The following is a 12,258-nucleotide window of genomic DNA, read 5'->3' as shown; positions in this document are numbered from 1 at the left end:
ATAGTAACAAGAATGTTACTACAGGTAGCTCTCAACTTGGAATCAGTCACATAGTAACTGTTCGAAGAGAATTTCCCCAATAAGACTAATTCTGACTACCACCATAACAGCCCCTTTGTGGTCATATGATATTTTGCGTAGTCAACAATTGGCCTGCATTTGTTTGTATCATCCTACAGTCACATGACTGCAATTAATATTTTGCTAAAAAACTGGTTCACTTAATACTGCATAGTTTACTTAATGATTGAGGATGTTCTTAACAACCATGGAAATTCACTTAACAACCGCTGCAAAAAATGTTCATAAAATCTGGTTGATTATGTGATTATTGTTTTATGACTATTATGTGGGCAGCTCTAGGATTATCTGTATAAGAGTAAAAGATGCTATTCTCTATCAGCTCTACAACAATCAGAACTGTTTTCATATTTAAACAATCATTCCATTCCTGAGGGGTCTTGATTGGAAAATTACTAAGAAATCTGATCTCTGAATGTTTAATTTTATAACTACATAATTAGATCAAATAGAAACTAGTATATAATCAAAAATATATTTTGGGAGATGAACTGAGTAGCCTGTGAAGAGGTTGTCCTCTTTTCTTTTCCTGATCAAGAAAAAAAATACCTGATATGAAATATAAGCCTGGAGCATGGATTATATTGAATGGTAAACATTCTTCGTTAATCTCATATTTATTATTTTCTTTTTTTTAATAATTTTTTTTTATTTTTTAATAACAAGATAAACATAAACATACATAACAAAATAAACATAAACATACCACAAAAAACATAAAAAGATCCTTCATAAATTTATATACAGTGCATCGATTGGTTTACCACTTTTTTTTGTGCATCCATTTCCTAGTCACTAGTATAATTATATTACATAATAGCTCATATTATCAATCAATAATTGTATAACCTAATATCATCACTAAAAAAAATCATTTATAATTTTGTTAATTCATATTTTAACGAGATAACTATAGTTTGCTTAATTTATTTTGCAATAAATCATAAGATCATACCAAATCTACCTTAATAATGTTTTATAAAGATAATATTAAGAAAAAAAAAATTTTTTATGCTAAATCTGAATATTCTATCATTATGTTTTATTATCTAACCATTGATAAAAAGATCCCAAACTTCATAAAATTGTTTATCTTCTTGTTCTCTGATTTCAAATGTCAATTTGCTCATTTCAGCACAATCCAATATTTTCTTAATAATTTCTTCTTCTGATGGAATTTTCTCACTCTTCCAGTTCTTAGCAAATACAATCCTAGCCGCTGTTAATATATTTACAATCAAATACTTCAAATTTTTATTATATATATCAGGTAAAATTCCCAATAAAAAAATCTCTGGTTTCAAGTCTATATGTGTCTTTGTCATTTTTTCCAACCATATGCGAATTTTAGTCCAATATTTTCTAGCGTCCTCACAAGTCCACCACATATGGTAGTATGAGCCAGGTATCTGATGACATTTCCAACATTTTTCAGATTTGTTCTTAAACATTCTTGCAATTCTTGTCGGGGAAAATGCCACCTGTAAAACATCTTATACAAGTTTTCTTTATAAGCTGTTGACATTGTCATTTATAATTTTGAGACCACAATTTTTCCCAATTCTCCAAATCAATCCCATATCCAAAATTCTTCCCCAAACAATCATCGTTTCTTTAACTTGTTCCTCCTCTAATAAAATTTCCAACAAATAACTGTATAATTTTTAATCATTTTTCATCAGTACCTGTCAAGATCCTGTCTAGATCAGTCAATTTATCATAAATCCCTCCGCTTTAGAATCTATAAGATACCTTGAATGTATTTGCGCATATGAAAACCAATTCATCTTTATGCCTTGTTCTTCTAGTTTTGCATTGTTTTAAGTTCACTCTTTTCATCCAATATTTCCCCATATCTAACTGTTTGTTCCTTCTCATATATTATAGGATAAGAAAAAGCTTCAATAGTTGATAACCAGACTGGGATTTTCAAATAACATTTTCTCTTAATTTTCTCCCAATTCAACCATAAAGACTCCCTTATATAATGCCTTCTAAAATAGCCCTGTGATTTGGTTCCCTTATACCACAGAAAAGCATGCCATCCCAGTAATAAATCATGCCCCTCTAGAGTCAACAATCTAGTCTTTCTTAATGTTATCCAATCCTTAACCCACATTAAATTTGCAGCTTGGTAATACAACTCCCAATTCGGGAGGCCAAAACCTCCTCTAATTCTAGCATCTTGCAGGAGTTTTAATTTTATTCTGGCTTTCTTACCTTGCCATATGAACTTCAACACAATTTTATTTAATTCTTCAAAGTAATCTTTACCAAGCCTGATTGGTATGGTTTGGAATAAATATAAAATTCTGGGTAAAATATTCATCTTGATTGTTGATATTCTACCTATCAATGACAATTGTAGATTTTCCCATTTTTCAAATCAGATGCTATCTGTTGTTTAAGTTTGATATAGTTATTCTCTTTCAATGTAGTACATCTTGACGTCAAATATATCCCCAGATATTTGACCTTATTCGTAACTTGAATTTTCAATAAATCTGCCAGTTCATCTCTTTGTTTTAATAACATATTCTTTGTCAAGATCTTTGTTTTATCTTTGTTTATTTTCAAACCGGCCATCTCACCATAAATCTCTATCTTTTCCAGTAGCTTTAAAGCTGTTCCTAGAGGATCTTCCAAAATAAAAATTGCAAAGGCTTGCAATTTAAATTCCTCCTTCTTAATTTTCATTCCTTTTATATTTGGATCCTCTCTAATGTTTCTATTCAGCACTTCCAAAGTCAATACAAATAACAAAGGTGATAATGGGCAACCTTGTCTTGTGCCTTTTCTTATATTAATAGAATCTGTAAAATCTCCCTCTATCATCACTCTCGCCGTTTGTTTGTCATATATGGCTTCTATTGCTTGAATAAATTTTCTAGCAAAGCCCATCTGTTCCAATAACAAAACATGAATCTCCAATTCACATTATCAAATGCTTTTGGGCATCTAAAAATACCAAAGCCATTTGTTTTCAGGGTGTGCCTCGTAATATTCCAAAGTGTCCAGAATTACCCTCATATTATCCCTAATTTGTCTCCTTGGCAGGAATCCATTCTGGTCAGGATGAATAAAGTTATTTAGATATCTTTTGAGCCTTTCTGCCAAGATGGAAGCAAAGATTTTGTAATCTGCATTCAGTAAAGAAATAGGTCTATAGTTCTTAATTTGTGATGGATCAGCCCCTTCTTTTGGAATAAGTGTGATATAAGCTTCTGACCATGTTTTAGGTATTTTCTTATTTAACATGGCTTCATTCATAACTTCTAACAATGGAATGCTCAACGATTCTTGTAATATTTTATAAAATTCTGCCGGGAGCCCATCTGGGCCTGGTGCTTTTCCATTATTCTGCCTATTAAGTGCTTCCGTTAGTTCCATCATTGTTATGATACTTTCTAACATTTTTTCAGTCTCTTCAGGTATCTTGGGTAGGTTAGCATTTTGTAGATAAAGCTTAATTCTTTCCTCATCAAAATCCTCCTGTTTATATAATTGTCCATAAAAGTCTTGAATAATTATTTTTTTCTCCTTGTTACCATAACAAATTTGACCTTTATCATCTATTAACTGTACTATTCTCCTAGATTCTTTCTCCTTTCTCAATTTGTATGCTAGCCACCTACCTGGTTTATTTGCATCTTCAAAATAGTTCTGTTTAGCACTTCTAATTTTTGTGCCAACTCCTCTTTCTCCGCCTGACCCATCTTATGTTTAATTATATCCATTTTGAATTTAATATCTTTTTCTGTGGCATATTCTGCAATTCTTTTTCCAGTTTTTATAATCATCTTCTAAAGCTTTAATAGTTTGCCTCTTCCTAATTTTTTTTTCTTTGTATAGTCCATTATTAATCCTCTCGCATATGCCTTCATTGTATCCCAAACATTCTGCATTGAAGTATCTTCTTTTTATTTTTAATGAAAAAGAAGGCCAATTCTTTGTCCATCCATTGTGTAAAGTCTTTTCCTTTAAGATAGCGTTATTTAATGTCCATCTAGATCTTCTTCTTTGTCCTTTCCATTTAATTGTCATAGGGTTATGGCCTGCCCATATACCCGTTTCTATATTATTTCTTGAATGTTAGATATTAGTTCTGATGAGGTCCAAATCATATCTATTCTGGACCATGATAAATGTCTATTTGAATAAAAAGTATATTGCTGCGTTTTACCATTTCTTTCTCTCCATATATCTTTTAAATTTAATTCATCTACCATTTTAAAAAGGATTTAGGGAGAGTCTCTATTTTGTTTTAATGCTGTCGCTGTATAGTCCAATTTATTATCTACAATTCCATTAAGATCTCCCATCATAATTATATTGACATGGTCCAGTCCAATTAATTTCATATGTAACTTTTTATAAAATTCTTCTTGTTTATTGTTCGGAGCATAGATTGCAACAAGTAATATTTTTATATTGTTATCCACTATTTCAACCATTAATACTCTTCCATCTTCATCAGTATAAACCAATTTGCTACAATAGTTTCTTTAATATACAGGACCACTCCTCTTTTCTTACAGTTAGTCAAGGAAGTAAAAATTTTCCCCAGTTTTGGTCTTACCAATAATCGTTGATGTTGTTTTTAATATGTACTTCTTGTAGGCAAATTATCTCAAATTTTAACTTCTCTAATTTATGAAAGATTTTTCTTCTTTTAATAGCTGAGTTCAATCCATTTATATTCATAGAAATCAATTTTTTTCCTCCATGTTTATGTTTTTATATTTAGGTCTAACAGTTCTTGTGGATCTTACTTCACGTTGTTCTTTGGTCTCCATTTGTCCACCTACTGCACCTTCTTCCTTCCCCCGATCTCATCTGGTCTTCTTGAGGCTCAATTGCAAAGGTTTCTTTTTCTGTCTCTATTTCTCTTCTTCCAAAAATTTGTTGTGGAATATTTCTGCTTTCTCAATTGAGTCGATTCTGTGTCTCTGTTCTTGCCATATAAACATTAATCCTTCTGGGATCAACCATCTATAATTCACGTCTTTTTCCAATAATTTTTGGTCAAAAATCGATATTCTCTTCTCATCTCTCTCACTCTTCTGGGGACTTGTTTTAAAACCATAATCTCTTTACCTTTATATTTCAGCCCCTTATCTCTTTTGCTGACTTGTAATATTTGTGTTTTAATAGTCTTCTTAGTAAATCTGACATGGATCTCCCTTGGTAGCTTATTCCTCATTGCATATCTTGTAAAAACACGATATATCTCATCTACTCCATCCATCATCTTTTCCTCTGTTATCTCCAAGGCTCCAGCCAGAATTTCCCTATCATTACAGCCGCCAAATCCTGTCCTTTTTCTTCCTCAATATTTTGAAATCTGAGATAAAATTCTGACCTATCCATCTCCCACTTCAACATCCCATTTATATCTTGTTGCACCATTGTTAATTTGCTAACAATATTTCCAATTGTCTCATCTCTTTGTTTATCTTTCTCCTCGGTTTTTTGGAGTCTCTCCTCCTGTTTTGCCATCATCTGTTGAAAGTTTTCAATTTTTTCATCAGTCTTTGCAATTCTTTGTTCAATACTCTCTGTTCTTTGGTCAATGCTTATTTTGAGTTCTTGTATTCCTTGTATAATCGTTGCTAGATCCATTTGTGCTTTATCTTGCTTCGCCATTATTGATAGTCGTCCTCCAGTTGATGGAGAAGCAGGAGCAGAAGTTGAACTGCCAGAAGGTAAAGTTTTCTTACTCATTTGAATAACTCAAGATCTTTAAGCTCCTTTAATCCAATCAGTAGGGTAGCCAATTATAATCCAATTGGGAAGAAGAAAAACATTTTTAAAAAAAGCCAATAAAAATAAAGAGTCCAGGATTAAAAGAGAGGAGAAAAAGAAGATTAAAAAAGAAAAAAAGGAGATTCTTCAGGTTCTTCTAGACCTTAATCCTATTGTAAGATGGGCAATTATGATTCAAAAATAAAAATTAAGAATAGTAAAAAAGAAAAAGAGAGTAAGACCCAATAATATTAAAAAACAATGATCAAAAAAAAAAAGGAAAAAGAAAGAATTCTTCAGGTTCTTCACACCCTAGTCCAATTGTAGGATCTCAAAAAATAAAAAAATAACCATAAAAATAAATAAAAATGAAAATAAAAAATAGAAAAGGCAAAAATCCCAATAAACAAAAGGAAAAAGAAAAGCTATTCTGAGGCTTTCCCTTTAAAAAAAAAAAAAAGTAAGTTTAAAAATTAAAAATAAAGTCAAACAAAAAAAAAAGAAAATAGAATATACAAATATTACAAAATACTATGGGGTTGAGGAGGAGGGATGAAACAGCTAAAGAAAGATAAGAAAAAGAGCACACTGCATCTTATTTAGTTATCCAAGGCTCTTATTATGGCTTCTCCACAAATTCCAAAGCCAAACTTCAAGTACTCAATAATAGAAGTTCCAAAGAACACCTGTTAAAACATTCTCCGGTGTTCTTCCCTCTATCTAATCAAGTTCCAGTGTCCTTGAGAAAGAATTCCTTCACAGCTTTTTCAACTTTCAATAAAGTATTTTCAAGCCTCTAGTTGGCAGTGTTACAAGTTTCTTTAGTCCACTCCCCCTTCTTTCCCCAAAAAGCCTAGGAAAAGAGGAAATATACATGTATATATATATATATTTAAAAGAAAAAAAAAATTACTAAAGGGAGCCTCTATTCTCAAAAGGGAGAAAAAAGAAAGAAAAATTAGATAAATATAAAAGGAGAAACCAGTCTAGTTACAGTTACTAGATCACAATAGAAGTTCAATGAAAACAAAAGTAAAAGTAAAAAGCCAAGCCTCAATTTGACATTCTCTCTAAGAAATCGCGCTAAATCAGTTCCATCAGTTTTTGTCCTAAGTCTTACAGGATTCTTCTCATTTTAGAGTGTCCTTGAGTTCCTGAAAAAGAAATTCTCACCAGCCGATGCACGTTCTCTCTCTTCCGGAGCTGCCACAGCTTCAGCAGCCAAGGGGCTGCCTCTCCGCCCGATGGTAAAGGGCTTCTTCTGGATCAGCCAGGGACTTTGCGATGTCCCTGGGATCAGCAGAACAGCGCCCCTTACAATCATCGTCTCTGCGGGACGATTTAGATCCATAGGACCGACCAGGGGCGAAGATATCAGCTGCAATCTCAGAGCCCCAAGATTGCAGCTGTATCGCAGCAACGTGGCTCCGCCTTCTCATCATATTTATTATTTTCTTAAATCATGGTTGGACCTGCTGGCTGAGGATAAGTTAGAGCAATTAATTTCCCCTTCTGGCACCAAGTCCTGCTATGTTGCCTTATTATTGTGGTAGGGTATTCCTGGAAGAGATGAACAAAGAACAATGGGAGTGTATGTCAAGAATATATACTCACAGCAAGATCATCCAAGATCATTCCAGATGCCAGAAAAAGCAAGGATTCAGCAGCAGCAGTATAGGAGGATGCTGAAGGCAGATGAAAACATTAGAACAGAATAACAAGTTGGAAATGACCTTGGAGTCCAACCCCCTGTTTAGGCAGGAAACACTATGCCATTTCAGACAAATGTCTACTCCTGATTCAACCGCCTATCTGTATTTAAGACACAGGCCGCTCTTGAAAACAGCAAAGTCCACATTTTGGACAGAGTGGACTTGGTTTGATAGGGGGTCAAAAGGCCATCTATGTTAAAACTGAACAGCTCTCTCTCAACAAAGGGGTAGGGATACAACATAATCTATCTTCAATCTACAAATAGTTCTTTCAACAGTTCCAAGAACACCCATTTGCACCATTCAGATAAACTTCCAGATGAGAAGCAAACGTCTTCAAAGAAAAAACAGAAAGTCCAGTTGCCTCTTGAAAAAGCACCTTTGGGACAATCAGGATCTGGATGACTGAGAATCTCCATAGACATCTGCAAATTTGAGGAGTTCCCCATCTATTCCCTTGCCCAAATCATTGATGAAGATGTTGAAGAGTGCAAGGCTAAAACAGAGCCTTGGGGTACCCAACTGCATACTTCCCTCCATGTAGATGTAGTTCCATTTAGGACTATACATTGAGTGCGGTTGATCAGCCAGTTACAAACCATCAGATGGTGATGCTGTCTAACCCACATTTTTCTATCTTATCAAGTACAGTAGTCCCTGAGTTATGACTTAGCAACCATTCAAACTTACAACCTACCCCTCACCCCAAACTTATGACCTATTCTCTATTCCCAAAGTTACGAATGTTTCAGCATTGCAGCCATCATTCACACTTACAAATGACAGCATAAGCACTGCAATATTTGTCTGCCTGTTCCCTGTTCCCCCTGGCTGGGTCTCCACAACCATTGGGCCTTGCAACAATCTAGCAAGCTGTCGGTTCCTTTGCCTGAATTTGCAGAAAACCAGCCTAAAATAGTGAGAAACCATGCAAGATCAGTAGCACCAAATCTTGCACTATTGATCTTGCGTGATCTCACACTACAGTACTTTATGTCTATGTTCTCTACAAACTGAGGCCTGCACAAGATCTGCTGCAAAAGGCTTTGCAAACAGAGGGAAAGCTACTCCATTTACAAAGCTTTTTGCCCTAAATATGGTACAGGCTTCTGTTCTCTGTGAATCAAGGCCTCTATACCAGATCTGGCCGAAGAGTGCATGCAAGCCAATGAGACTTTGGGGCAGTGAAATTGCATTGCTTCAAGCTTTCCATCAGCTTGCAAATGCCTTCTGCACCATCCCAATCTTGGCACACAGAGCATTTGCAAGCCAATAAGAGGCTTGAAGCAACGCAATTTCACTGCCCAAAGGCTCGTCAGCTTGCAAATGCCCCTCGCACCAAAACTGAGATGGCGTGAAAGGTGTTTGCAAGTTGATGGGAGACTTCAAGCAACACAATTTCACTGCCCCAAAGTCTTTCAAGAGCTCTTTGCACTGAAATTGCAAGCATCCAAAGAAACCATGGCTGAAAGACTGGCGAGGAGACGGATCTTCACAAGCTAAGTGACCTGGTGTGGCAGGATGGTGGGAGAGACAATTTAAGGGACTCCAGGGGAGGGAGCATGAGGTATCCCAGTGGGTAAGAGGATGCCTTGGGTGTCTGAAGCAAGTAGCCTGTCTCATCGTTAGGGTCCATGGCCTTCCCTACTCTGAAATACCTCATGTGCACTTAACAACCCCTGCATTTGATTAGCAAATGCATGGGCAAAAGCAGGGAATGATCACAGTCAAGTTATGCAATTCATTCCTATGAATCCTCAAGTTATGAATGTAATGGGCAGGCTCCATTACATTTGTAACTCGAGGACTACCTGTAGTAGGTTGAGGTTTACTTTACCAAATGCCTTGTTGAAGTCCAAATAAATTATATCTACAAGATTCCTCTGGTCCACTTTTCTCACTTTGTCAAAGAATGCAATAATATTTGTCTGGCATAATCTGTTTTTGACAAACCCATGTTGGCATTTGGTTATGATTTTGTTTGCTTCTAGGAGTTTGCTGGTCAAGAAGCAACAGTGAGAACTGGACACAGAAGCATTGATTGGTTCAAAATTGGGAAAGGAGTTTGACAAGGCTACATACTGTCGTCCTGCCTATTTAACTTATTTTAAGAGCAAATCATGAGAGAGGCAGAGCTAGATGAATCAAAAGTTGGAATTAAGATTGCCGGGACAAATATCACTATTCTCCCTTGTAAGGCTGCGATAGGTCTGGCATGGGTTGCTCAGTGTCCTAGTTGATTGGACTGAGTCTGTCAAAGGCTGATTAGCTTAGCTCTGCCCACTGTGGGTAGCCACTCCCTGCTTTCGATTCAGTCCTCAGCCAGGACAGATGCAATTGATTGTCTCTCCTCCTTTGCTTTGCAAAAGCAGCTTTACTCCACATAGAGAAAAAAGAAAAAAAAATTTCCAAAAGATTGTGGCTCCAACTCTCATCTATTTGTTGGAGCCACAAAACAACGTGATGTACTGCTCCTGGGCAGTCTGGAGCAGCCAGCAAAAGGCCATGGAGCCATTTAGGGCCTCCATGGTAAAGGTTTGCCAGCGGGGCCAGGAGGCATTTTTGTGGCAGCAGGCGGCATCAGCCCATTTCTCAAGCCTGCAGGGCCAGTTTTGGGCCTCTGCCCAGTGAAGAGGGAGGCCATGTGTGAGCGGCTAGCCAGATTGCTGCTTCACAATGAGTGGAGGCCACCGAGTCTGTTGTAGGCTTCCATGGTGAAGTAGAGGACTGTGTGGCTGGCAGTGGCCGCTTTTGTTTCAACTGGCATATTGGCCCATTTCTCCCGGCCACTCCAGTGCCAAGAGGACCAGTCATGGCCATGGGCCTCTGGAAGAAGCTTGGTCCAGAAAGACTTCGAAGGGTAAGGCACATTTTTCTTTGTTCTGGTTGGAGATCTCGCTCCAGGGGTGTCCCTTTCTCCTCAAGTAAACCAGCCTACAGGCCTCAAAGCTGGGCCGGATCAAACTTAGGCCCTAATAGGCCCCAATGGGTGTTAGTCCCATTAGGGAGTGTTAAAGAACATCCTAAGTTTGTATAGGACTGAAGAGGGGTGGCTGGAGCAATGGGGATGGAAGATAGATAATTCCCCATTTTTAATTCCTTCATGTACTTCTCCTTGTGCAGGATTGCAACCTACTAGAGGCCTCCTACATTCAAGATGGCAGATGCCCCTAGAGGCAGTAGGGCTTCCAGAGCAGACACTCACAGCGCAGCTTTCCTGTTCTGATTCCAAGGAGCAAGCAAGGAAGCAGGCCTTGCCAACAAAGAAGGCTTCAAAGGCGGAGAAGGATGCTTCTAGGTGGCAGAAGACCCTAGAAAACAAATTGCCAAGGCCCAAAAGCCTCAAGGATCAGATCTCCAGACAAAGAGGCTCTCCTGCTTCTCAGCACAGGAAGTTGTTCTCAGGAACAGAAACCTGGCTCTTCGCTCAAGATTAGGCCCAGGTTTGGTCCCCAGATGCATCTGAAAGTGGAACCCATACTATCTTAGTGCAGAGGGAAGGGCCTGAGATCCACAGGAGGCCCTTAGGGCGGAATCTTCGCAGGAGCAAGCAGGCAGTAGGCCCCGAATGGAGGCCATATTTACCTTTTGGCTGCAGGTCTCTAGACCCGTAGCAGTCTACTGATAGAGCTTATCGGGAAGAGAATTGCTAGTTGCATTCGTAAGATTTGGTCCATCACTTTTCAGAAGTATCAGAGGTGTCTGTGCTTCCTCTCGAAACAGGTGGCTCTTTCATCAGAAAGGGTCCCTTAGTTCAGGGAATGAGATTCTCTAGCTGCTTCAGTTTATGCTCCATCAGTTTATGCTTACTCCGGTAGGGGAAGCAGACAAACATGAGTCTGACTCTATTGGATGATGAAGGCTTCACTCTGCAATCCTGGCTTTTCCCGGCCTGTTTCCTCGCCCCTTTGGTTTTCCACCAAAGCCACTCGCTGTTTCTATTGGCAGCTCAGATGCATGTGTTGGCTAGAACTGGGCATGATGACGGCAGTGATGAAATGTGAAGCTCCACTCGATCTCTTCTGTCCGAGGGTGACAAGTTGTTTGGGGAAGCTCTTAGATCCATCCTCTTTAGGAATCCAAGGACAAGTGGAAAGTGCTCCCAGTAATCTACTAAGTGAGGGCAGAGACCGCTCTGTCCTATACTATAGATGCCCATCCTTCTAGGTGGAGCCGGGATCCAGTTTCAACTGGTCTGCACAAACCTCCTTAATCAATGACCTGAACTACAGTCAGATTGGAGTAGGCAAGCGGCAAGCAATAATTTGGGGCAGGTGGGTCTCTTTCAAGAAGTGAGTGAAAGTTGCCTGCATACCAAGTCGCAGCCATGCTAATAGCATCTCACACTTCCCCTGGTACGGTCACCAGCCATGTTTGCAGAGCAAACGGGAGATGTACATCCACAGCCCATTTTGAGCCACCAAGGTCGTGGTCCTCATTGGAATTTCTACTCCACCTCCAGGTTTTCATCTCCCAGCCTCTATTTCTCGGTAAGATAAAGTGGAGAAAGCGGGCCCTGTGGGAATCTCAGCTATCCAGCATTTGCTAGGAGTCAACTTTTCTCAAAAAGGTCCTCTCACAGAACAACATGGGAAGGGATTTTATTTCTAGACTTTTGTAATCCTCTAGGGCTTTGGTGCGGGTGTGTGAAGAGCAATTAGACTTGAAAAGGTCAATAAATTCCTTGGGTTTATAGGTATTAAAATTTCAGACTATCCTG

Source organism: Pseudonaja textilis, chromosome Z (assembly GCF_049901715.1).
Source record: "Pseudonaja textilis isolate UNSWEBS1 chromosome Z, rPseTex1.2, whole genome shotgun sequence".
Classification (NCBI taxonomy): Eukaryota; Metazoa; Chordata; class Lepidosauria; order Squamata; family Elapidae; genus Pseudonaja; species Pseudonaja textilis.
This window is presented reverse-complemented; position numbering follows the sequence as displayed.